The 27,069-nt window shown below is 46.2% G+C and overlaps 1 protein-coding gene across 1 annotated transcript in view; it reads right to left on the bottom strand.

The window, feature by feature from the left end:
- The window catches only part of LOC310778024 (myosin light chain kinase, smooth muscle-like), a gene marked incomplete at its 5' end in the record, with an annotated part of 383,786 nt that overhangs the window by 233,987 nt on the left and 122,730 nt on the right, over positions 1 to 27,069 (bottom strand). The window lies entirely within an intron of this gene.

Here is a 27,069-nt window from a genome sequence, read left to right on the forward strand (position 1 = left end):
GATGTCTGTGAATATGCCTGCCAGCTGGTGGGCGCAGCCTTGAGGACTTGCCCTGGGATGCCATCCGAGTTAAGGAACATGAGAATGTTTCTGATTCACTGTCCCTGTTCCTAAAGGTCTGAGAATTCAAAATACGGACTTTGTGTAACAGTTATTAGGCTTCTTCTACACTCCAGTTGTATTGTACTGCCTTGAACAGCGTGAACATTGCCTCGGCTAACAGACTCTGTTTACACCATTCAGATCCTGACCCAGGTGTTCAAGTGGGAACGTACGAAACAAGAAAAGTAAACAAGAAAATTGACATTAGCAAATGTCCCATCACCTATTATGGAAAGAAATCCAACACACTCTTTGTAAGTAAGATGAAGCTTCATATTTTAAAACAGATTAATTTACACTTATTGACCTTTTCCCTCCAGTTTGGCACTGATCTTCTCTGTAGCCTGAGGGCAGCTGTCCTCCAGTGTATTTTGTCACTTTTAACATATTTCATGTGTTGCTGAGTCATGACTGGGTCTGTTGATTAACCCCACTGTTTGCTTTTTTATTTTTATTTTATTTTTTACAAATAACCTCATTTTGTGCTCAAAGTAAAAAAAGTATATATACTGTAAGCTGTTGCTAAAAAGGGGTGATGATGACGTATGACTGAATGGAATGCTATAGTGATGCTTCATTTCAATTAGATTCTGACCTGAGAATGACTGAGACCCAGAGGTGTGTACTAGAAAGCAAGACTAGTGGCTTAGCGAGGTAACTTCAGGTTTAACCCTAGGTTTTCCATCCTACGACGCTAGTTCACTTCTTATCGAGATAGATCTCCTAGCTCAGGGGTTCCCAAACTTTTCAGTCCAAGTACCACTACGTACCAAACGAAATTTCCCAGGGACCACTTCCACTGCGTATACCAACCCCCCCCCCAAACCCCCCCCCCCCCACCCAATAAAATAAAATTAACTGATTTAACCATGCAATAGCAGCAGAAAGGCTAAATTACAATATAAGGCTACTAAAACTGGTTCAAAACAGACACACACAACACACACAAACCATGTCATGGTTGGTACAAATCGATTCCTTAGGTCTTCTAGTTTCATATGATACCAGAAACTTCACTCTGGCTTTAAAACTGAGCCTGTTGGAGCCTCTGAAATTAAATGTTCAAAATTGTGATATTTCCCAAATATCGCGATATTTCTGAAAATCGGCCCAATCCAGCTACTCCTAAGGGTTAATGTGCATGTAAAAACGGTTTTCTGTATTTATCCCCCCCCCCCCCCCCACCCCCCCCAATTCTCTGGCAGACCACCAGGCGGATCGAGCCTCGCGGACCATTGGTCCACGGACCACAGTTTGGGAACCAATGTCCTACTGTAGCTAATCTGCTCCAGGGCAGGTTAAGTTCAGAGGATGAGTTCAAAGCACATGAAAGACCCACCTTCTGACCAATCAGCTCTCTGGAAACAGCGAGTCATCATTCATATAGGATCACCATATGAAAAATAGATTGCATTCAAATGAAAATCACAAAATAAAAAAACATTAATGGCTTCTGTTGAATTTATCGAGCACTGAAGCCTTGCACTTGAAATGAAATGAAAAATGTTTTTTTTTCTATTTTAGATCACATCCCTGCATATTCAGTCCACCTATTTAATCATCTATGCAAAGGAATCACAAAAATCTAATTTCTTTAGTTTTTCCCACACTTTTTCACATCAAAAGTTCATTTTTCAGGATCTCATAACTGTAATCTACAGTACATGTATGCTGACGTCATGCAGAACTATCAAATTTCTACCCCATTTCAACCAATCATATCACGACATGACAACTGTCAATCAATCTTCATTTTGACGAGAACATTCTGAGCAGGCAACATGGCTGCCTAGTATCTGTAACCTGAGCAGAATTTCTAGCCCATAAATGTTTTTTTTTTTTTTTTTTTTTTATTTATTTATACATTTTTCATTTTCAAACAACACATGAACAAAAACAAAACAGCTCAGACACATGAAAGGGAAAAAGGACAAAAACATACGTACATACATACATACCAACCATAGCCCATAAATGTTAATATACTTGGCCAATAAGTATGTAACATACAAAAGAAAACAAACGGTAGTGTCTTCATTTAATGTATCAATCAATCAATCAATCAATCAATCAATCAATCAATCAATCAATCAATCAATCAGTTTAATACATGTCCCAGAAGGGCACTTTGGTTCACATCAGACAGTAGTGGATAATTACAACATCATTACTAGTTTGAGATTAGTAATAACGGCACACTTCAGAATTGAGATACATTATTACTAGTTTTAAAGTAATAAAGGCACACTTCAATATTATACAATACATAAACATTTGTTGCATTATGTACAGATTCCAAAAGACCATCTACGTGCGCAGCGCCACTGTTGCACTAGCTCCTCAAACAACGCAAGTGGCTCGCTGTCATCAGCGCCAGATGGGATGAATGTATCGGAGGAAGAGGGGGTGGGGGGGGGGGGGGTGGATGATGCAAGAGCTGTCAGGGAACAAGGCGGGGGGTTTGGGGGGGGAAGAGCTCAGTTGCAGACGAAATATCAGGAGCTGCGTCCTTGGCAGTACGAGAGTCCAGATTAGGATAAAATGTTTTGGTTGCCTGGAATTCCTTTCGGTCACACAGACCAGGGTCACACAGACCAGAAAGTCAACAGCAGGTGTCAAGTCTCTGATTCCCAACTTAGTTCATATTCTCCTTATTGCAGATCAGTGGATCCAGATATAATCTATTTTTCACAGTTCAAATTCACAGTTCAAATTCACTGACCGCCCATCTCAATTTTCATGACGTCACAGCCTAGGGTCAATCGCTGTTGTCTTCCCGTATCCCGCGGCGAAAGATCCGTCTGGGCAGAGGGTGGGGGTTCCCCGGACCCCCGCATTCCTCAAAGTTTAGTTGATTTGCGTTGAGAGACCAGCTTAGTAAATCCAATAAATCCATATTTGTCATTTCGAGTAGACGAATGCAAGTTTGCTCTGGGTGTTGTTGCAGGCAGAGGGAAAGAAGGGAGATAAGGGAGAGCGAGAAAGAAAGCGACTGCCCTGTTCAAGTGCTGGATGCGATCAATGTAGAACGCAAAGACATGTAACTGGCTCGTTAAACTCGCATTCCAAGAGGAATAACGTTAACGTAACTGGCTCTTACCCCGGTCCCTCGGACACTTCAAGGCAGCAGCACTCTCTGCCTCGGCTTTGAAACAGCAGTCTGCCCAGAGACACTGCGGGCTTGTGCAGTGAGCCAGCCAGTGACTACGCACTCCACAGTGCTGTATTTACATGATATTGTGTTTGTACATGGACTGTTATTGAAACGTGACCGGTAGGTTTCAGATTTGTCCAGTAAAATACATTATTTTGCGGTGCAGACTGCGCGGAGCAGTGCGAGGCGAGTTCGTTCTGCCAGTGCCTCGTCCGGTGGGATCCATCAATTTGACCGAGTGGGGTTCACAGAATGCAAGCACCAGGATTGGCCAATGTCAACTCCAGTCCCCAGAACCGTCAAATCAAATCATCCACACGCCATGTCATTTCATGGCGTCTTTAAGCCTACTTGCGCCTGCCTCGGAAAGATATCAACATGGCTTTACGCTGCCAAATGCGCTTTAGGCCGAATGGGCGTGGCGCGCTCCCTGAATGGGCGAGAATGGGCGTTTCGGCGTTAAATATCGGCGTAATGATATCTTCCCACCTGGCGTAAATTTAGCGTTTTGCGCTTTTGAAAACCAGGCCTATTCAGTGCGCCGGTTGCGCGGAGCACTCCTCTGGCTCTCCTCTGTCACCCTTCTCTGTGTCACTCCCTCTCTCTTGCTCATATCAGTCTGACAGGCACAATACGACTCTCTCTCTCTGACTCCCTCGCTCAGACAGACACAACACGTCCCATAGAAAAAAGAAGTTGTAAGTTCACTGCAATGTGAATGTCCCAGCATGCATTGTGCTTCTCCATTTCGCTACTAAATAGCAACCAAATGAGCCGAAAACCTATATTAAGGGAGGATCTAAATAATGTGTAATGGTAACACAACCTGCAATTGTAGAACATTTCAATATTGGACCAAATAAAACATCGAAATGAAAACACCACCCTATGTGAAACATCTATGTCATATTGGGGCTATATATATCTTTTGTCGATTGTCGACAGTGTAACGCGCTTCTGTCATGTCCTACTGTGATGTCCGCTCCAATAAATTGGCTCTACTTCACATTTTAGTTTTACAATAAAAACACATTTATGCAATGACTTTACATAATGTAGGCTATATTTATGTGCATATCCGAACGATATCTTTCTGGACAAACTTACACCAATCTATTAATCTCATCATATAGGGATAGGCTATATTTTTCTAGCTGATGCCTTTAGAACATTCTTTTCACTTTGATCTTGCTATAGTGTAGTGTATTTACATGCTTGCAGTATTTAAACTGCAGTTAGATTGGTTTGAGAAGCATAATAATATGGAATAATAGCCTATATATGGAGACAGACAGACTGGATGAAGGGAGGGGGGGGGGGGGCAGAGCGCTTGGCTTTTGTCTGGTTTTGCTGGACCACTGGAATTGGAGCTTAACACATTCAGTGCCACAGCGCTTCAGTAAAATTGTCTGGAGCCTGTGCCAGATTCACTTCCATTCAGTTGAAAACAGCTATAGAATTTTTTCTATTATGGCTATATTAACGGGGCTGGACTTTAATAAAACATTGAACACTCCTGCTTCTTCCAAAGAAGAAATTTTGTTTCTAGACAGTTCCATTATGAAATTACAGCCTCTCAAAAAAGTGCACTTTCAAGGGTTTTCTGTCGTTTTTTTTTACTTTCCAAGATATAGGCCCTTTTATGAATACCTTTTGCACTCTAATTTCGAGCACATTCACTGACTCTGGCTGGTGTTTTCTGATGTGGTGGCGTGTGGTGTGGTTTCTGTGAAGCCTGTGTGCCACACACCCCTCTCCCCCCCCCCCCCCCCCCCCCCTCCCCCCTCTCCCCTCTCCACCTCTGAGCTGCGGGCTCCTCCCACACGCACAGAGTTTGTTTTCTCGTTTTTGCCCCGGACAGATCCCAGCGCCCATCAAGAAGGAAATGATGCGCGCTGGCAAACGCGACTGAACGAAAAGGCTTGGCCGTTCGGCTTCGGATGCTGGCTTTCTAGGAAATCGTGAGCGCGGATGCAGCCGAGCCCACTGTCCGCTGTAGACAGAGCAATATATACGGCTCTGGCAGAAAGCATGCATCGGTTTCCACTTTCTCCGCTGTCTCCTGTACAAAGTAAAGGATCTGAGGTGGGTGGAGCAGCTCCTGTGACGATGTTTAAGGTGGCGCCGTGTGATCCCTTGAAGGGATTCATGCTCACTGGCTAGGTACGACCTTAAACAGCAGAATTATGGAATAATATGAATTATGATTTTAGGACGTCCACAGACGTCCTTGGCACTCCTCGTTACTTTTTTTTTAGGACGTCCACAGACGTCCTTGGCACTGAATGTGTTAAAAGGCAAGCGTGCGATTTGTTTATTGCACTTATCCAATGAGCATGACGGTGCATAATTTTACGCTTAAAAGGCGTGGTTGTAATGCTTGAGGCTGCGTGTAGCGCCGATACCAAGATAGCGAGTGCGCTGGTCCACACCCACTTACTGCGCTAGGCGGCCTAGCGCTAGGCCTTAAACGCAGTTTCTACGCCGATTGCAACGATAGGGCCCACAATGAAAGATAAACCAATTGAAATGATGTACAATAGTTTAATTATTATGGCTAAACAATTTATTCACCGATGTAGATTTCAAAATGCCAGACCCCTGTTCGTAGTATTCATGAATGAGATGATTAACTTTAAAAAAGCCTTGAAACATGTTAAAACCAAACAAGCATGGAGAGTGTACGTAAAGATGCATATCTTGATTACTATTTAGAACTCTGACTTAATGGTTTTGCTTTATTTTATTTTGTTGTTTATTTGATTGTCTGTTCCAATTTTGTAAATGTTTAGTCTGATTTTTTTGTATAATGTACTGATTATTAATGCCAGACTTTGTTTATTGAATAAAAAAAATAATAAAAAAATAAAAAAAATAAAAAACTTCCTGCCACATTATATCCTACTCGAATCCACTCCCACTTCCTGAATGACAACCTGACGTCATACCAATTAATCAGGGGGCCACATTAAATGACCTGTGACACCATCAATGGCCCCTATCGTTGCATCGGCGCTGTTTCTAGGCCGAGCGCCTGGCGCAGCGCAAATCAGTGGGCGTGGACCAGCGCACTTGATATCTTGGTCTTGGCGCTAGACGCAGCCTCAACCATTACAACCACACCTTTTAAGCGTAAAATTATGCACCGTCAGTTCATTGGATAAGTGCAATAAACGAATCGCATGCTTGCCTTTTAAGCTCCATTCCAGTGGTCCAGCAAAACCAGACGAAACCCAAGCCTCTGATCCCCCCCCCCCCCCCACCTCCCTTCATCCCGTCTGTCTCCATATATCGTCTATTATTCCATATTATGATGCTTCTCAAACCAATCTAACTGCAGTTTAAATACTGCAAGCATGTAAATACGCTACACTATAGCAAGATCAAAGTGAAAATAATGTTCTAAACGCATCGGATAGAAAAAAATATAGCCGGCTGGATGTCATGAGATTAGATGAAATTTGGCCAGAATGATATCGTTTTCTCTCTTCTGCCCCACTGCACGATGCAACATCCTCTGAATGACACCTATCACTTTTACTGGATCTGATTACTTTATTCTATTTTATTTAGCCTACTGGATTTTATTATTGAGTATTTGTATTTTATTTGGCCTATGCTTTCCCCCCCCCACCCCCTGCCCACAGGCTCTGACAAATATGTTCATTCTCAATAAAATCTTCAGTAATCAATCAGACTGGCTTTAAAAGCCAGGGGGTGCCTGGGAGGGGAGCGGCCGGGCCTCGAGCGGCCTGTCGGCGATCCAGGCCGGTTGCGGGAGTGGGCGCCGCACACCCCAGGTCCCGGTGGAGGGGAGGGGGAGTGGATGGGAGGATAGCCCTCGCCCTCCGACTCAGTGGTTTCCACTGCTGTAAATAAAATAATTGTATGAGCACTCAATCTGTTTGTCAGTCAGCTCCACTGCTGCACGACCCGCCTGCACGACCACCAGCGCCTCATAGCGCACCAGCGCGGCTCCGCTCCCCGCATCTCCTGCGTGATGGCCGGCGTCCTGTGAGGAGGAGAGGACGGCCCCGTGCAGGGAGAGGAGAACGTAGAGGACGCCCCTATTAAATTAATCTTTTGCTTTGTCATTGTTTTTCATATTTTATTTAGAATTGTAGCCTAATTAAATATCCCCCTCTCTCTTTCTCATTCTTTCTTGCACTTAATGTAGGCTACACGGCACCTCGGACAGCTCCGCTGCCACAGACGGGGGAAACATTTGGAAATAATTCTAACTACTCTGCTTTGCAAACAGAAAATATAAATACAACAGACAATTCTGTAATGAATAGCTGTAATGAGAGTGGGGTTTGAAGAAGCGCTACACAAAAGTTTCTCCAGTTTCTTTCTCTCTCCCTTTCTCTCACATTAAACGATATACATGCCTATAATGTCAATTATCTGAATGAAATAATAATACATATTAATTAGGAATATTAGTAATATTAGAAGCCTAGCTAATTTCGGGGGGGGGGGGGGGGGGTAATAAAACGTTGAGCTATATTAATACAAAGTTAATATTGCTAATCAAAATGTTCCAAAACGATTTTTTTATACATCAAATATGTGTAGTTAGACAGCTATCCCATTTGAAAAAGATCTGACAGATATAACTCTGCTGCTGTCTGGATGCTGCACATAAATGGGGATTATTATGATAGCCTAAACTAAATAAATGAAACTGTGCATTGCAGCTTCACCCAAAGCCTGAGAAGGGTTGCCACTGCATGCTGTAATCTTCCAATCTTATATTCTATTGTGTTCTAAACTATTTTTTTCTATATATTCTATTCTCCATTCACTATCCTGTCCCCGGCACTGAATAGGCCTGCTTTTCAAAAGCGCAAAGCGCTAAATTTACGCCAGGTCGGAAGATATCAGTAGGCCGGTATTTAGCGCCGACACGCCTAGTCTCGCCCATTCTGGGACTGCGCCACGCCCATTCGGCCTAAAGCGCATTTGGCAGCGTAAAGCCATGTTGATATCGTCCCAAAACAGGCGCAAGGCACGTTTTTTTGGGGTTAAGGCCCGTTTTAGCGCCGAAGGCCTGTGGGAGAATAGGGCCCAATGGCCCCTATCGTTGCATCGGCCTAGTTTCTACGCCGAGCGCCTGGCGCAGTGGGCGTGGTTCAGCGCACTTGATATCTTGGTCTTGGCGCTAGACGCAGCCTAAAGCATTACAACCACGCCTTTTAAGCGTAAAATTATGCACCATCATGCTCATTGGATAAGTGCAATAAACGAATCGCACGCTTGCCTTTCAAGCTCCAATTCCACTGCTCCAGCAAAACCAGACAGAAGCCAAGCGCTCTGCCCCCCCCCCCTCCCTTCATCCAGTCTGTCTGTCTCCATATAGGCTATTATTCCATATTATTATGCTTCTCAAACCAATCTAACTGCAGTTTAAATACTGCAAGCATGTAAATACGCTACACTATAGCAAGATCAAAGTGAAAAGAATGTTCTAAAGGCATCAGCTAGAAAAATATAGCCTATCCCTATATGATGAGATTAATTTTATATTGGTGAAAGTTTGTCCAGAACGATATCGTTTTCTCTCCCCTGCTGCAGGTAGAATGATGCACATAAATACCTACCCTACATTATGTAAAGTCATTGCATAAATGTGTTTTTATTGTAAAACTAAATGTGAAGTACGGCCAGGACATCACAGTATAGCACATGACAGTAGAAGCGTTCCGAAGCGCGTTCCGCTAACACTTATCTAAATCACGTAAATTTACGCCAGGTGGGAAGATAGCAGTACGCCGAGATTTACGGCCGACACGCCCACTCTGGCCCATTCTGGGACTGCGCCACGCCCATTCGGCCTAAAGCGCATTTGGCAGCGTAAAGCCATATTGATATCTTCCCGAAACAGGCGCAAGGCACATTTTTTTGCGTTTAAGGCCCGTTTTAGCGCCGAAGGCCTGTGGGAGAATAGGGCCCAATGTCTCCAAAGCGCACCAAGGCACCGTGCGCAACGGAGCTGAGGCTGATTTTGTCATACACATCAGAATAGCCTAACCTGATGCTGCCAGATGGATGGTTTTGTTTTCACTTTCACGTGAAATCTTCAGATTTTTTTCAGCATTAGTCCTGTATGAAATATGCCAATCTGCTGCCAATGTGACCTCAATAGGCTATTTTTATGAATGAAAACTACGCCCACCACCGTGTTGATTCAGTTCAGCAGCTTTTTTTTAATTATCATAATTTTTTTAGTGGTATTATAGGAATTATTCCATCTGTGCAACCAAACACATCATGAGTGATAGAGATCATTATTCATTGAGCCTACATTTCTAAATCTATGGTTTGCCTACGGATTTTGGAAATTTAGACTGAGATTACACATTACTTCCACTCACAAAAAAGACATTGCTGTAGTTGCGGTAGGCTCATGTGGAGGCAGAAACCGCTGTTCAAAGAAATGACTGATGTGAATAAAAGCGGTAACTTTAGACAGTCCTTCAGTAACTTAATTTTATACGTGTGTTTTAGGCTTCAAAAGAGCAGAACTGTTGATGGGGCTAACCCATTAAGAGCCTCACAGATTTCAGTTTCTCCTCCTTTGTTCCTCATAAGGAAATGGCTCAGCTGTTGTATGTTGTTGTTGTTGTTGTTGTTGTTGTTATTTAATCTGATTTTCTGTTTCTGTTTGTGTCTGTTTGTTTCTCTCTTATGTTACAGCTTTCCTATAATTCAAACAATTTCCGAAAAACAATTTGTTTCGATTCCTACTTGGGAAAGGACTGTGTCGAGTTCGTATTTTCTCAGAATTTGTGGCTTACTGTGCACATCAACCAAGAAAAAATACCCCGCACCAATCCTCTTTTTCAAGCTGTGCCAAGCATCGTTGGAACTGGAAAATGTGTTATACTTTTGACTTATAAAATTGGACCACAGATATCCGTAAGTCTTCTTCATTTTCATTTGCAGCTGATTTAGATTTAGTTACCTTGTGTTAATGTTGTATCCTTTGTATGAAAGTAAATCTTTTTTAAAGGTATACTATCGTTGCTGTCTAGCGGAGCTGTATGTCAATTTTTTTCCACATTTTTATTTTTTGTCATAAATCAATGCCCATTGGTCACCCTTCATGTCCGTCTGTGGGTTTTACCAAATTTAACCAGTGGAAAAGCATTAAAACGATCTTGTGACTAAGGGTGTATTCACACCTATCTCGTTTGGAGCAGTTGTTCCGAAACAGAGAGCGTTTTCCCCCTTGGTGCGGTTCGTTTGTGGGAGTGTGAACACAGCAATCGCACTCGGATGCGGGACAAAACAAGCGGGCCGAGATCGCCAAGAAAGGGTGGTCTCGGTCCGATTTAAACGAACTCTGTTGTGGTTCGTTTGTGGTGAGAACGTGATCCGACCTCGATCCGACACAACTGCAGTAAACACTGCACATTTTTGGATAAACCAGCTGCCAACTGCGCTGGCCTGAAGAACGAGCATTTGTATCGTTTAAAAACAACATCATTCAGATCCTGTTTTGTCGATTGTGAAACTAGCGTTTGTGTTAGCAGAGTGGGTTAATGCAGCAGTTCTCGCGTGCACTCCCAGAGTAGCAGCAAGACCGAGGAAATAAATGTAAACGTGGAGCAGTTTCTCTTTCTCTCTCTCTGTGGTTCTTTCACACACACGGAGCTGTTTATTGATAATGACACAGGGTCAGAGACAGACACACACATCCGTTTTCCGTGCCATGTCATTGGCTGTCATCACCTCTGTTGCATTCAGGTAACATCCTAAAGTACAATGCTATACAATTGAGAGCATACCTCTTCCAGATATCAACAGTTTGCATGGATAAACTGGGGGATTTTTACATCATCACATCATCAGTTTGAACTCGATCAACTTATCTGGTCTCCATAAATAAATAAAAACAAGTCGTGGTAATCAGAGCGAGCCTTCTTTGTGATAAGATTGTCTGGTTCAATTAGACAATCAGAGTGATTGCATGTCTCCGTCGAAAGGTCCGTAGGCTATTATTAAATTATTTATTAATATTTTATTCCTGACAGGACAGGTGTTCATATCCGTAATCGTCTGAAGTCTCCGTGATAGTAATAGCAGACGTTGCGAGGGTCTTTGATCTTCTATCTCCAAATTCCCGATAGATAGCCTAAATAGGCAATCTCCCGATCCCTCCCTCTTTCTTTCTCTCTCTCCTCGCTAGGGATGGGAATTGATAAGATTTTAGCGATTCCGATTCCATTTTCGATTCTGCTTATCGATCAGATTCCTTATCGATTCTCTTATCGATTCTCATTGGGCAAGGGAAAAAAAAGACTACAAACGGGTTTATTAACATTAATTTTCTTTTATATTATTATTATTATAATTATGAATTATTATTCAGCTCTGAGATCAGATTGCTCTTTTCAATCCCATACCAAGCAGGGATCACTGTGTCTGTTAAACTGGCTCTGTTTGGGGGTTTGTATTTTGCGAGCATCTTTGTCATCTCCCTATAGAAAATATATAGTGGGAATGAATGAAAGAGAACTAGTGGTTAGAATTATGACAACATGCAACTTTGACATTTTACTTTAGCTGGCATGTCAGACAAACTAGTCACTGCTCGGACGGTGACATTTGTTTACCCTCGCCTCGGTCATTTTACTCTTCCCTGCCTGGGTGAATGGAGGGGCTAGAGGTGCACAAGAAGTACTCGCTGCAGCCTCTAGCGACTACCAGCCGACAGGGTCTGGAGGAGTTTTACTTCGTTTCGAACTCAAGCTCTCACTAGTGCCTTAAACGCTGCAACGCAGCCCTATGGAAGACTGTTATTTTGCTCCAAAATTACTTTTTATTAAAACCTGACCACCCACCCGTAGGTGGCGTGGTACCCCCTGGGACTGACACGGATCCACGTGACTACGTCACGTCCTGCCAGCCCAGGGAATAATCACTTCCGCTTTAGATACTAGGCTCGTTCCGGCTGACTTGCCCACCTCAAGAGGGTCGCGTGGACGGGATAAAGCAGGCTTCGGAGACCCGACCCTGTACCCTTCACCCTGCGGCGTCGGAACAAGTCATCTAAAAAGCTAAGAGTATCTTCCTTAGTTAACTGTTGTCAGACTGCCGCCGTGCAGTCGATGTGAAACGTTTCCCCGGAAACGGGGTAACGTTGTTAGGCTTGAGCGCATGACTCAGGTCTGCACTCATAACTCTAGCTAGGTTTGCATACATGCAGAATAGCTTGTACCGTTAGCACTAGAACAACAGGCTAAATAGCACAGTTGTCACAGATAGCTAGCTGCATCCGTGCGGTTGTTTCTGTTGCTAGGTACTTTAGGAACGCCGGCTTTAGAGCGCGTGCGTTAGATAGTTAGTTTGCTCAGTGCAGCTAGCTTGGACTACCTTGTAGCACTCCATATCTGGCTGCGTCCCCAGACAGGGTAACGCACCCGGTTATTGTGGCAGATAGCTAACGTGCACACGTGCAGTTAGTGTCTGTGTGCTAAGTTCTTCGCGCCAGCTACCTCTGTGTAGGGCGCGCCTTAAGCGAGAGTAGTAGCTAGTAGTCATGCTCTTCAGTGAAATAGCTAGTTAGCTAGCTTGCTCCCGTGCAGCCAGTATCTAGCGATGTGTAACCCCGTTTTCCTGTTAGCAGAGAGAGGGGGGAACAGCTAGGTGCTGTATTAGCTGTGAGGCTACCGGTTACGACCGGCACAATTAATTTGATGTGTGCATGCCTAAGGGCAGGAGCACGCCGCACAGGCGTTGCTGGAACCTACATAAATGTAGTGTAGCTTTTACTGGCGTCTGAGATTTTAGCTGGGCGATTCGCTAGCTAGGTGAGCTCGCCCCGCACCTTGTGTGGGCCGCTTCTCTCAGTACTTACGCCATCTTAGCCAGCTTGCTTGTCTGCTAAGTGTTGCTTGCCTCGTGCAATTAGCATCTACTAGATTGCAACTCCCGCTGAGGAGTTTCTTCTGAGATTGACTAGCTTCGCGGGCCGCTGGCCTTTGCTTGCGGTCACGCTTGCTTCCCCGTGTTACTCAGGGTAGAGACGCGCTGCACCGGCCTGTGCGCAGGCTTGTGTTAGCGCACGCTTGTCTCTCAGTGCTTATGCTAGCTTAGCTAGTGGCTTCCACGTCTGTTCTCTCGGGTTAACAGGTTGTGGGTATTGGTGCCCCCCCTTCGGGATGGGCTATTGCCGCTTACGTTACCATTGCACGCGCACGTTCGCTAGCCTCCGGGTTGCTTACTGTCTAGCCTGTGCTTCTTGCTAGCTTGCTTAAGCAGTACTCCCGCTATTAGGGTGCGCCCTGCGGGAGCTTGCTATTAGTGGTTAGCTTCCTGCTTCCTCTTGCTACTGAGCAGGGAAGGTCAGGGAGGGGATGGGCCGTGTGTAAAACTACTTGGCCGAGTATGAATCGGCACGTTAAGTGCGTGTTCGGCCTTGGGCACGAGCACGCTGCACAGGCGCCTTGAACCTTCGGTTTTGTCCGCAGCTAAGCTCTTTAGAGCTGACCAAGGTCCGCTCTCAAAGAAGTGTTAAAGCTAGCTTGCCTTGCATAGGTGCAGATAGCAATATTTAGTACTGTTTAGCACAGAACGATAGCATTTTGCAGATAGCTGGCGTGCACCCGTGCAGTTAGTACCTGTGTGCTAAGTACATTGGGCGCGAGATACCTCCGCTACAATAGACATACTGCTCCTTGCTGGCGCTACGCGTCCAGCAGGGCTTACAGCTCGCCAAGGTCTGGGCTCAGTGCCAGCCTTTGGCTTGTAGCTCTGAGGACAAGCCCACCGCCCTTGGTGCCCAAGGCCCGGGGTGGTTGGGAGCTCTCCATGGGTCGCACTCCCTTGTTGGGGCGCCCCCTGCAAGTGCAGGGAGCCTGGCTGGGGGCACAGCGCACCTTGGTCCATGGCCACGGCCTGGCCTCGGTTGGCAGCGCCCAGGTCAAGCCCACCGGTTGGCTCACCAAGGCTGGGCTTAGTTCCAGCCTGCGGCTTGTAGCTTTAGACCCACCGTCCTCGGTGCCCAAGGCCCGAGTTCGGTCGGGAGCTCGCCCAGGGTCTCATACCCAGCATCAAGGCTCGCCTTGGTCCATGGCTACGGCCTGGCCTCGGCTAGAGGCTCCTAGGACAGCCCACCATCAATGGCACCAACGGCTCATTGCTGGTCGGGAGCTCACCTGGGGGGCCGCACTGTCGGACAAGTCCACGTGCGTCTCGAGAGAGAACGTGTATACCTCCGCAGTCCCCCCAGCCTGCGAAAGGCGCACGGCAGGGGGGGGGGGGTTACTTCGATACAACAGCGCGTCAGTAGGCGGAGCTTGCGTAAGAAGTTCTCCCCCAGCATGCACAGCTTCTACAGAACTGTCCATGCGGTGGGGGGGGCGTAGCCTCTCACGTCCCGCCCCCCCATCAGGGCACCGGATCGAAAGGTCCCGGTGCCCAGCAATATGCTCATGACTATATTTCAGGGATCATTTCTATAGTTTCTAACTTGAGAAATGTGTTTCTAAAATGTTCAGTCTCGCTATCCACGATGATGAGACGGTGATACTCTTTTCTGAGCGCGAAGCGGGCAGAGAGACTTGATTCAGTTCATATGCTCTCTGCTTTTGATGACCGTTCACTGTCTCCTATGGGGACATTGAGGGAGAGAGTATGATCCGAGTGGTGGAACGGGTTCCGCTCCGTTGGCCACAAGAGACCATCTTGTCCAACAGGCTCGATGCCTGGGAGCATCTATGTTCCCCCGTCCCCATTACGGCGCACCCTCCAGAGGGGATACGCGCTACAGTTTGCCCACCCACGTTCGACGGGACCCCCGATCTGGCCGTGGAGGAGGAGGCCATGGACGGCTCCATGCGTCCAAAATTGGACCTTCGGCGTCTCAACAAGACGCTGAGGAAGTCCCATCCCGAATGCTCTCTTCCCCGCCTGTTCAAGTTGAGACAGGGGGATTTCTTACTTCCAGGGATCTGGAAGGTGCGGTCTTCCATGTCCACATGGTCAGGAGACACAGGAAATACCTGAGGTTCTCCTTCCTGGGGAAGGCTTACGAGTTCTGTGGCTTGCCATTCGGCATGTCTTTGAGCCCGCGAACCCTCACGGTGTGCGTGGAGACAGCCGTGGCTCCCCTCCGTGCGAGGGGGATCCGCGTCTTCCTATATCTCAACGACGTTCTCTTAGCGGCCGACTCGAGGGTCTGTGCCGCGGAACATACCAAGGTGGTGACCAATCACCGGCAAACCTTAGGGTTTTTGGTGAACTGGCAGAAGAGTTGCCTCGTCCCAGCGCAGGCGGCGACCTTCCTGGGGCTCGAGCTATACTTCCTGCGAGCCTTTCGCCAGAGCGACAGGCTCGCACGGTTCGGACAGCAAGCCAAGGACGTTAGGTCTGTGCCCTCGGTGTCAGTGCATCAGTGCACAGTGATGTTGGGCCTGATGGCCTCAGCACTGCATGTGCTCCCGCTAGGGAGGCTACACATGCTCTCGTGGTCCAAATATGGTTCTCAGGCTTCGCCTGGACTCGGCCGGGGACCATCATCGCAGGGTTCCTCTGACAGGTCAGGCCTGGCAGGCGCTGGCTATATGGGCGGACCCCCGTTACCTCTCGAGAGGTACTCGGTGGGGCCCTGTCCCGCTCAGGATGGTGATTCGCACAAACGCCTCCCTCTGGGGAGGGGGTGCGATTTGTGGGCATTTTTCGGCGAACGGCCGGTGGGAGGCTCAGGAGCTTTGCCACATAAACGTGCTAGAGCTGAAGGCGATTCGCCGGGCTCTGCCTCAGGACAAGCCCACCATCAATGGCGCCGCGGGCCCATTGTTGGTTGGGAGCTCTCTTGGGGACCGCACTGCCGGACAAGTCCGCGTGCGGCCAGACTCGAAAGAGAACGTTGCCTCCGCAGTCCCCCCAGCCTGCGGAGGTAACACTTCCAGCGGCTCACACATGGGCACCATGTGCTGATTCGCTCGGACAATAGGGCAGCGATCGCCCACCTGAACAAACAGGGCGGTGTGCGGTCGGGGGCGCTGAACCATAGCAGGGATTCACCTGTGGGTGTATCCCCGTCTCCTTTCAGTGTCAGCGGTCTATCTGCCGGGACGGCGGAGTTACGACCGGCCTGCTGTCTCAAGGCAATCCCCGTTATACGGAGTGGTGCCTCCACCCTCGGGTGATGGAACAGGTTTGGGCCAGGGTTGGTCGTGCCTGCGTCGATCTCTCGCATCGCGGCGCGCGACACACTGCCCATTGTGGTTCTCGATCCAGGAGGACAGCCCCCGTTAGGTCATGACGCGCTAAAAGCGCACGCGTGGCCGAGGGAGGGGCTCTATGCGTTTCCCCCGACCCCCCCTGATCCGTCAGGTGTTGGACAGGGTGAGGGAACAGCGCCTCCGGCTCGTTTTAGTCTGTTTGGCACAGGCAGACATGGTTTGCGGACCTGGTCTCCCTGGCGCAAGATCCGCCCTGGGCATTGCCGGTACAGGCCGATCTCCTATCCCAGGCGGAGGGGGAGGGGTTCCACCCCTGCCCAGGCAGGTGGAAGCTAGCGGTCTGGCTCCTGAACCGGACCAGTTGCTAGCCCAGGGCTTGCCTGTTAATGTGGGATGCACTATGCAGCAAGTAAGGGCGTGGATCCAGTGAACTGCAGTGTGCGACCAGTTCTCTGTTTCCTTCAGAGCCTGCTTGACGCGGGTCAGTCCCCGCAGTCGTTTAAGGTGTACGTAGCCGCGATTCTGCTTGCCATAGGGGAATTGAAGGGAGCCCCGTGGGGGCGTACCCTTTGGTCTTGCGCCTCATGAAGGGGGCGCGTAAACTGCGCCCGCCGTCGCGGTGCGTTTTTTCCCCCAAATCGGACCTGGTTACGGTGCTGGACGGGCTAACGGGTCATCCGTTTGAGCCCTTGGACTCCGCCGATTTAAGGGTTCTGTCTTTAAAGACCGCGCTGCTGCTGGCCTTGTCGTCAGGAAAGAGAGTTGGTGACCTGATTGCCCTCTCGGTGCAGCGGGCCTGTGTGGTAATGATGGGCGCAGGGTTACGTTGCGACCTAACCCGGCGTACCAACCTAAGATTATTAATGTCAGCTTTAGGTCTATGGTCATAGACTTATCAGCATTCTGTCCCCCGCCGTTCAGTTAGACGGGCGAGGAGAGACGTTTGCTCATGCTGTGCCCCGTAAGGGCGCTCTCGGCCTATGCGGACAGGACGCGTTCTTTACGCATTACAGATCAGCTGTTGGTTTGCTTTGGGCAAAGGGCCCAGGGCGGACCCCTTTCCAAGGATCGCTTATCACACTGGATAGTGGAGGCGATCGCGTTGGCATACTCTGCCGTGGGCAAGGTTCCCCAGGAGGGTATCAAGGCGCTTTCTACGCGAGGTGTTGCGACATCCTCTGCGTTGTTGCGCGGTGTGTCGGTGGAGGACATGTGTGCCGCGGCCTCATGGTCCTCTCATCACACTTTTGTCAGGTACTACAGTCTCGACGTGTCCGGTGCGCAGTTCGCGCACGCGGTGCTGTCGGTGGCAAGAAAGTAGTATCGTTGCCACTCTAATATGTCAGACGGTTAGGCATAAACGTTGCCATATGGCCGTGGTTCACCGGTGCCTTTCGGGTCGCCCTGTGGGGTGCTCCCGGCAGCAAGGTCGGTTGAATGGAGGCACTAGTGAGAGCTTGAGTTCGAAACGAAGTAAAACATTAGGGTTGTCCTACAACCCAGGTTTTACGAGTGAGAACGAGAGCTCTCACTACCCAGCCTTGCTGTGTCGATGCGTCACGGGGTGCGTCGGATCTCAGCGGGCTGGAAGAAATTAGAGTGATTATTCCCTGGGCTGGCAGGACGTGACGTAGTCACGTGGATCAGTGTCAGTCCCAGGGGGTACCACGCCACCTACGGGTGGGTGGTCAGGTTTTAATAAAAAGTAATTTTGGAGCAAAATAACAGTCTTCCATAGGGCTGCGTTGCAGCGTTTAAGGCACTAGTGAGAGCTCTCGTTCTCACTCGTAAAACCTGGGTTGTAGGACAACCCTAATGTTTACTCTCCATTATAAACAGATGACGCGCTAACGTTAGCCGCGCTGCTGTTAGCCGCGCTGCTAGCCACGTTATCGTCACTCCGTAGCACATCAAAAACGTGATATTCCTCCAAAATTATTGCATGCTGTGTGGACAAATGTTTCTGCATATTGCTAGTATTTCCCCCCTTTGACGAAATAGAGGTTTTGCAAGCATTGCAAGTGGCACTGTGGTCATCGTTTTGCTTCTGCCTAGACGCCATGGTGGCTGCGGTCTGTAAACAAACCAAGGCTGCGTTGCGTGCGTGTCGCAGCGTGTGACGTCATCACGCATGGAATCGATAGTGGAATTGTTAAGGATTTTGGCTAACGATTCCAAGGAATTGATCCACTGGGACCCGGTTCTCAACAAGAACCGGTTCTCGATTCCCATCCCTACTCCTCGCACGGCGCACGCCCGACATAGCCTAATGTAGGTCTAACAAAATGCCTTCTTATAATCATTATAGAAAATCTCTGGGAATTATTTTTTCCATCCTGGGACTGGGAGGCTATTAGCCTATCAGAGTGTCTGCTGGCCAATCCAGGAAGTTTGGCAATACTATTTGGATCGTTTGATTTGTGGCTGTGTGAACACAAATGAACCAAGGCATAAATGCAACAATTGTATCAATTAAGCCCCTGAATCGGAAAAAAAAGCAAACGACCTAGAGGTGTGAATACACCCTAATGCCTACCCCACACTACAGGATAATTTGCAAGATTATGACCAAGATTCCCCCCTCCCGATTTTCTCGGGGGTGCTCCCGATTTGAAGCGCGTCGGGCAGATAATCTTCCCAAATGATCCTGTAGTGTGTGGGGTTCAAGATTCACAATCGGGAAGACTGCCTCTTCCGATTGTGAATCGGGCATATCTAACATGTTAGATATTTACAACCCGACAGGCGATTGCATCTTGAGCAGAGAGCCAGTAGTAGCTGCGTTTCCATTACAGTTTTTCGCAAAATAATCTGGTCCGCGTCCGCTCGCAGCCCCGCACAGAAACAAAGAACGAGGAAATTGTCATTGAGGTGAAATACCCGTGCGTCTTTGAACGGGACGGAAAACTAAATGCTATTACTGCAAAGCATGTAGCCTACAACAAGCGCTTAGGTCTCAGCTTCCCGCATCGGCGAGTGTCCGCACGGAAAAGTGAGTCAAATCAGCAGACGCGCCCCTCCACAAGACACCTGTGCAGTCAATAATATTCAGTTCAATAATATTATTGAACACGTTTTTATTAGATGAATACGTTCTGTCTGTCCTCAGTCAGGGTCCATGAGTCTCTTCCTCTCTCGTCTCGCAGCAGCTGGCAAAATAAATTGTGGGTGCGCACAGCCACGCACCGATGCATTCTGGTTCGAACATGTTGTGATCGAAACTGGAGCGGGACTGAGCGGGTGATCGGTGCTGCTCCAACTTTCGCTCCGGTAGCGCTCTAGTCCCCACTCACCGCTCAAGCCAAAATCCCCCCGCTCCGCTCCACATAAACTGCCACACTATACAATGGGTCAGAAGTGATGGTTTTGAGGGAAATCTTTTGTATAAGTACCGGTAGCCTATATATAATGTTTTTTTTTATTAAATAGTTGCATAGTATACCTTAGTTTAAAGGTTATCTAAAACCTTTTTTTATTTCTTGGATGTGATTTCCTAACAGTGCATGTCTCTTTTATGTGGTCAGATCAAGATGAGATTCTACGGCTTTGAGAAGCAAGGAGTTCTGAAGTTCCAGTCATATGACCAATGGGCATATGACAATAAGGGTGCTGTAAGTATAATATATAAGGCATAATTAGGGAAATCTGGATATTATTTAAAGGGTCTGCTCAAATGTCTTAAGTTATTTAGAGGTTTTTGGTGTGTGATGTCAAATCAGTCAGATGGCGATGGACGCTGACAGTCTCAGGCAGCAAAGATGGAGACTGTAGGAAAGATAGGATAGTCCACAGTTCACACACACACGTTATTTTCTGGTAGTTTCACAGCGGTTATGTTATAAAAACACAAATAAACACACATACGTCCAAACTATTGAAATATGAGGTCCAAAGAGCTCAAATAGTTGCATAGTATACCTTTAACATTTATTTCTGGTGAAATCCCATCTGTATGGAAAACTTCTCAGGTTGTATCACTATTCAAAGGGGGTGACCCAAGTAATTAGCGTACTATCTCTAAATTGTGCTGCTTAGCCAAGGTTCTTGAAACCTTAGTGAATGGACAGTTACGGGCCTTCTTAGAGGCATACATATTATTCTTCAAACTCAACAATCAGGGTTCAGACCAAGTCAAAGCAGGCTACTGTAACAGCCACAACACTTGTTGCAAACAATATATTGAAAGGTCTAGATAATCGTCAGCATCTTTTCATTGACCTCTCAAAGGCATCTGATACTGTGGACCATAATATTCTAATCTATTAAACAAATTATCCTCCATTGGGTTAGATTACCTCTTTGTTATTTTGGTTTTCTAATTACCTATCTAGAAGAACACAGGCTGTTGTTGCTGAGGTGTTAAATACAGCTCTCTTGTAATCTGTGAAGTTGTTCCACAGGGGCCCATTTTGTGTCCTCTTTTATTCCCTCTTTATGTTAATAATATTGTACCCCCCCCCCCCCCCCACACACACACACACATGCATTGTGATGCCCATTATTATGTGGATAATACAATTCTGTACAGTATAAAGTACCGCAGGGATGACATATTTTTGTAGGCTTTATCCAGAAATCACCGGCATTTGGTTCTTCAGTGGAAAAGTCTATGGGGTTTTAGAATTGGGGATTTCACTTAAATGCATAAAATAAGTAACCTGACTCCGCCAGATGGGGGCGGTATTGTTCACAAATTCACAATCCCACCTACATCTGACATCGGCTCAAGATTGGAGTTTAAACCGGCCCGCGCCCAGGCGACCCAATCAGCGGCAGCTACGGGCGGGCTCTAGGCAGAGACCGGGTGTGACGCCAGCGAGAAGCGCCTCTGCCTTGTAGTTCTTTCACTATTCAACATGGCGGCGGCTACCGAGGCTAGCTCCAGTGGGCTGGTCAAACATTCAATTCAAAACAATAAGCTAACATAAACGTTAAACACTTGATCTTACAGTGAGTACGAAACCGTAAACGTATTGCTGTAACGTTATCAACTATGAACATTAGTAAACAAGGCATTGTTGTAGAATTTGGGGAGCCAGCCTTCAGACCCTTGCCAGGCTGGGAGAACTTCGATTTATGTCAGAAGGAACAATGCACTCCGTAGAACTGAAGTGGTAAGTTCAGAAAATATGTGTTTCATTACTCCAGCTAAGGTTATCGGTTTTAAGGGGTGCAAGCGAACAGCTTGTTCAAGCTTAGCTAACCCTCTGATGGTTCGCCAACCGATAACGTTAGCCGGAATAATACAATAGACACCCATTTTCAGAACTTAGCAGCCATCAGCTAGCTGTAAGGCTAGTAGAATGGCTAGCCGTTAGCCATTCACGCAAGAGTCACACAAACACAAAGCCCTTCTCACCACTGCCCAGTAAACATGTAACCTGTGAAACCAACATTTTTGTTCCAAATGGAAATAAATCATAACGTTAATCAAAATGCCACTGAAATATTTGCTAATCAAGACAGAACTGCAAAGATCAGTTTATCTGATATTTTCCCCGTATGACGCTTGCATAAATGATACTGTGAAGTGTTAATATAGCTCTCACAAGCATATTGTAGTCTTCTGTCTGATATTTTGGAGCTGTTACTCGAGAAATTGGCCGTTAACACCTTTGAGATATAATATGTCTATGTCGATGTTAACACCGATACGCCCTTGTCTTGCATGCGTGGAGGTTATTACGCCAAGCCCCATTAAAATCTGGCAATTTAATGTGTTACTGCTGATTGGTAAATATAATTTATCGATAGAACATAGCTTAAGATTTTGCACTTGTACTTTTGATAGGGAGTAAACAAACGGCATGGGAGCCAATACTAGGAATAAATAAACAAGGAACCATTCTTAAAGTTTGAGATTATATGCAAATACATGCTGCATGGTGTACTTACTGTACTAACCTATATGTGCCGAATTGTTAAAAATATCACATTTCAATTCATATAAACCTAAAGCTTTCACAATATTTTTGGAGGCTGCTAAGCTGTTTTTCCTCTTCTATGTGCATACCTTGGTACCTTGACGTCCTCTGGGCTCCAGGCAGCTCCCTTTCGCAGATTCATCTGACATCAACATCTTTATGCATTTACATCATCTTATCATTTTATCCAATCGTGCCTCAAGACCATAGACTGTATAATAAATAGCTCAAGACCAGCAGATTATGTAACAACAACACCACACGGCCGTCTTTTCTCCGTTTAGTTTATTCTCACAAAAGTAAGCAAATAACATTCTCCAGTCATGCGTGAACATCTACCATTCCACTGACAGATATGTTAAAATTCACCAGTCCTTAATGCTAAATAGTAGCGTTAAATCATTCTATTGTATCAAAGCATTTGGCTGGTGTTATTGCCATGATCCTAGAGAGCGTTGCGTCTCCATGACATTAGCCGTCCAGGGTGCGTGCCACTCGGTGTCATATCGTGTCATCAGTTCCCAGAAGAAACAAACAACGATATGTGTTAGTAATTAATCGCTGTTAACATTAACATTAATCATCAATCATCAGACGTAGCACCCCAACCTCCAGGCAGCCACTACCCATGCTAAGAGCCCCTCGCATGGGTGGTGGCTGCCTGGAGGTTGGGATGGCTGTCCTGGGTGTCTATGTGGGCTGTACGCCATCAGGGTGCTGTAAGTATAATATATAAGGCATAATTAGGGAAATCTGGATATTATTTAAAGGGTCTGCTCAAATGTTTTAAGTTATTTAGAGTTTTTTGGTGTGTGATGTCAAATCAGCTGCCTGGAGGTTGGGGTGGCTGTCCTGGGTGTCTATGGCCGGGAGAGGGGCTCTTAGCATGGGCGGTGGCTGTCTGGAGATTGGGGTGGCTGCTAGCTAGTTGTGGATTGCTGGTGCCAAGCTAACTCGTAAATGTTGCTAACGTTAGCATAACATGAGTTAATCCGTAACATTTAAAGTGCAAAATGGCCTACCTGCACTTCATCCTCAGTCAGACATCTGCAGTTATTCTTCTTTCTTTTGGCAAATTGAATAGTCAATGTTTGCACCCAATATTCACCTTACAAAAACAGCAAAAATCTGCGACCTCCATGCTAACTATTTAGCTCTTAACATTCAATGATCAAATTGTAGTCCTGTTTACTAGCTGCTACGTCATGAAGGCAAGTCGATCTGATTGGTTGGCGTTGGCACGCCCAGACGGTGACAGACAGACGGTCCATCCAATCACCTGCAAAGTAGCTTGAAAAAAGTGACCGCCCTCTTCAGCAGGGTAGCTTGGCCAAACCCAGATGGATGTAGGTTGTAAAACAAATGTGAACCAACCTACATCCATCTGGCAGCGTCAGGTTATAAAATAAGGTCTGTGGTTAACAAAAATGTATCTGAATGCAAATTTGGGTTCAGCATGATACTCTTCACAAACGTGAATAACTTTTATGACTTTTGAAGCATTTTATAAAAATCGCGTTTAAAAAAAACTAGGGCTGTCAATCGATTAAAATATTTAATCGCGATTAATCGCATGATTGTCCATAGTTAATCGCGATTGATCGCAAATTAATCGCATAATTTTTTATCTGTTCTAAATCTACCTTAAACCGATATTTTTCAAGTTTTTAATACACTTATCAACATGGGAGTAGACGAATATGCTTGCTTTATGCGGATATGTTTATTATTATTGGAACAATGACAAATACTGTCCAGAATATTCTTCAGAATAACCTCAAGGGTGTGCATGCTGAACCATACTGTATAGTGAAGTAGAAGCATATAGGCTACTGTAGTAGGCTGCTGGCTGCATAATAGCCTACTGGTTCATCTGAACAAAACAAACTAAGAATGGCATTTATAAATGTATTTTGTAATATAGCAGCAGTGTAGTAGGCTAGTGAAGACTACACTAAATATCGGCAAATGACGACTAAATCTCTAAGACTGGATGCTGTTGAGATTTGAGGCTGTCTTTAATTGTGCGGAATAACATAAGAGAGCTTTTGTGTTTGTGCAAAGAATATGGGTAGTATCATATTAGTATGTAATTGGCCTTTGGTAGGCTATTGTTATTATTGCTACACTGTAGTTAGAATACTTACGCATCTCTGAGACTGCACTGCAGTGTCAGTCTGTTAACAAGTAGTCTCGCTGGCGAGACTAGTTAACGAGCCGCAGCTTGTGAGCGAGGCATGGCTCTCTCCCTGCCTCTCTCTCTCGCTGTCTTGGTCTCTCTCTCTATCTCTCTCTCTCTCTCTCTCTCTCACTGTCTCGGACATCTTCTCAATTTGCAGGACGTGTGAAGTCATGGATATGCTGTGCAGTCCCACACAAAGCAGGACATCTGCTCACCCTACTTGAAGCTGAACTTGCCATTTTATACCCTTTTCTGCTCCTCACAGAGATTTATTTCTGCTTTAGGAGGCTACTTCCTGATTTCCAAAACGATCACAACAACGCAAACATCACAGAAAGTGCATGCGTTAATCGCGCGTTAAAATTTTTTGTGGCATTAAAAGGAATTTGCGTTAACGCGTTATTATCGCTTTGGCAACATTGTGCATTTATTGAACTTGAAAAAACTTTCTTTGAACTTTGAATATATTTGAACTGAAAAGGAGAAATAAATAAACTAGAACGACCGCACCGCAGATTTATGCCTATGCCATTAGTTCATTCTTGAGTCCAAATCGCCATTTGAGGCAATTTGGAAGAAATTCCGTCAAGGCACTGCTGAGATGTTGCGTTACAGAGCTTGGAAATTGGGTGTGTGAGGTCACAGTGACCTTGACCTTTGACCACCAAAATGTAATCAGTTCATCCTTGAGTGCAGGTGGACGTTTGAGGCAAATTCAGGCTCTTTCACACAGAGATCACGCAAAATTGCAGTTTAGGAGTCCCGCAAAGCCCGCAGCCTCGCCACAGAAATTGCTTTCACACAGAGCCAAGCAGCACGGCCACATTCCCGTGCTGCGGTGTACTTTCAGGTGAAATCCCCCGCTCCCGGATTGAAAGGCGAGCGGGGGGATTTCCAGCTCCTCCTAGCCCAAATGAATATTTTCATAGGTTAGTGTAGCCTAGGCTACTGTATGATGAACAAATTCATTCAACAACAAGACTTCCCTCCTTCTCCTAGTCCGCTGAGCAGGGAGGATAGGTGCACTCGCATGGTGGGCGGGCTCGCCTTAATATCAAAACGGGCTCCGCCGCGGAGTGCATCTGCCGACTTTCTGGCAGCGAAGTGTTGCATTAATTGCATTCAAGGAAAGCCAACTTTATTATACAACACATTTCATAGAAGTAAATTCACTGACTAAGCAGATCGATATGGTGTCCTACTAAAATTGGAACGATACATGACCGCACGCCAGTCTTCTCTGTATCGTTCCAATTGAGTAGGCTATACTAAAATTGGAACGATACACGACCGCACGCCAGTCTTCTCTGTATCGTTCCAATTGAGTAGGCTATACTAAAATTGGAACGATACACGACCGCACACCAGTCTTCACTGTATCATTCCAATTGAGTAGGCTATAGCCTAATTCATTCAACAACCAAACATCGCTGATGTATGCCAGCCAAGGAGGTGCACTGTTCCGCCTTGCTGCTCCAACGCTTTCAAGTGAGGCGGGTTGCCTGCTAAACCGGCGCTGTGACAAGCTTTGCTCCCGGGACAAAAGGCGTATAACAATTTACCACCAACGCGCGTTCATGACTTTCACATCGGAGGAGCGGATCCTATTTTCCGTGCATTTTTCGGCTTTCAAGGCCGGTGTGAAAGATCCTTAGATGAAATTCCGTAAAGGCATTCCTTAGATCTCACGTTAACGAGCATGAAACGAGTGGTCGTGATGACACAGTAACCTTGAACTTTGACCAGCAAAATCGAATCAGTTCATCCTTGAGTCCAAGTGACGTTTGAGGCAAATTCGAAGAAATTCCATCAAGACATTCCCGAGATATCGCGTTAACAAGCTTGAAAATGGCATTCGAGAGGTCACAGTGACATTGACCTTTGATAACCAAAATGGAATCAGTTCATCCTTGCGTCCAAGTCGATGTCTAAGCCAAATGAGAAGAAATTCCATCAAGCCGTTCTTCAGATATCGCGTTAACGAACTTGGGAATGGCGTTCGTGAGGTCACAGTGACCTTGAACTTTGACCACCAAAATGTAATCAGTTCATCCTTGAGGCCAAGTTAATGTTTGAGGCAAATTTGATGAAATTCCGTCAAGGCATTCCTGAGATATGGCGTTAACAAGCTTGAGAATGGCGTTGGAGAGGTCACAGTGACCTTGACCTTTGATCATCAAAATGTAATCTGTTCATCCTTGCGCCTAAGTCGACGTTTGAGCAAAATTGGAAGAAATTCAATCAAGCCGTTCTTGAGATATCGCTTTAACAAACTTGGGAATGTCATTCGTGAGGTCACAGTGACCTTGACCTTTGACCACGAAAATTTAATCAGTTCATCAGTTCATCCTTGAGTCCAAGTCGATGTTTGAGGCAAATTTGATGAAACTCCGTCAAGGCATTCCTGAGATATCACGTTAACAAGCTTAACAATGGCGTTTGAGAGGTCACAGTGACCTTGAACTTTGACCTTTGACCATCAAAATCTAATCAGTTCATGCTTGAGTCCAA

The sequence above is a fragment of the Poromitra crassiceps genome, assembly GCF_964638095.1.
Source record: "Poromitra crassiceps genome assembly, chromosome: 6".
Taxonomy (NCBI): domain Eukaryota; kingdom Metazoa; phylum Chordata; class Actinopteri; order Beryciformes; family Melamphaidae; genus Poromitra; species Poromitra crassiceps.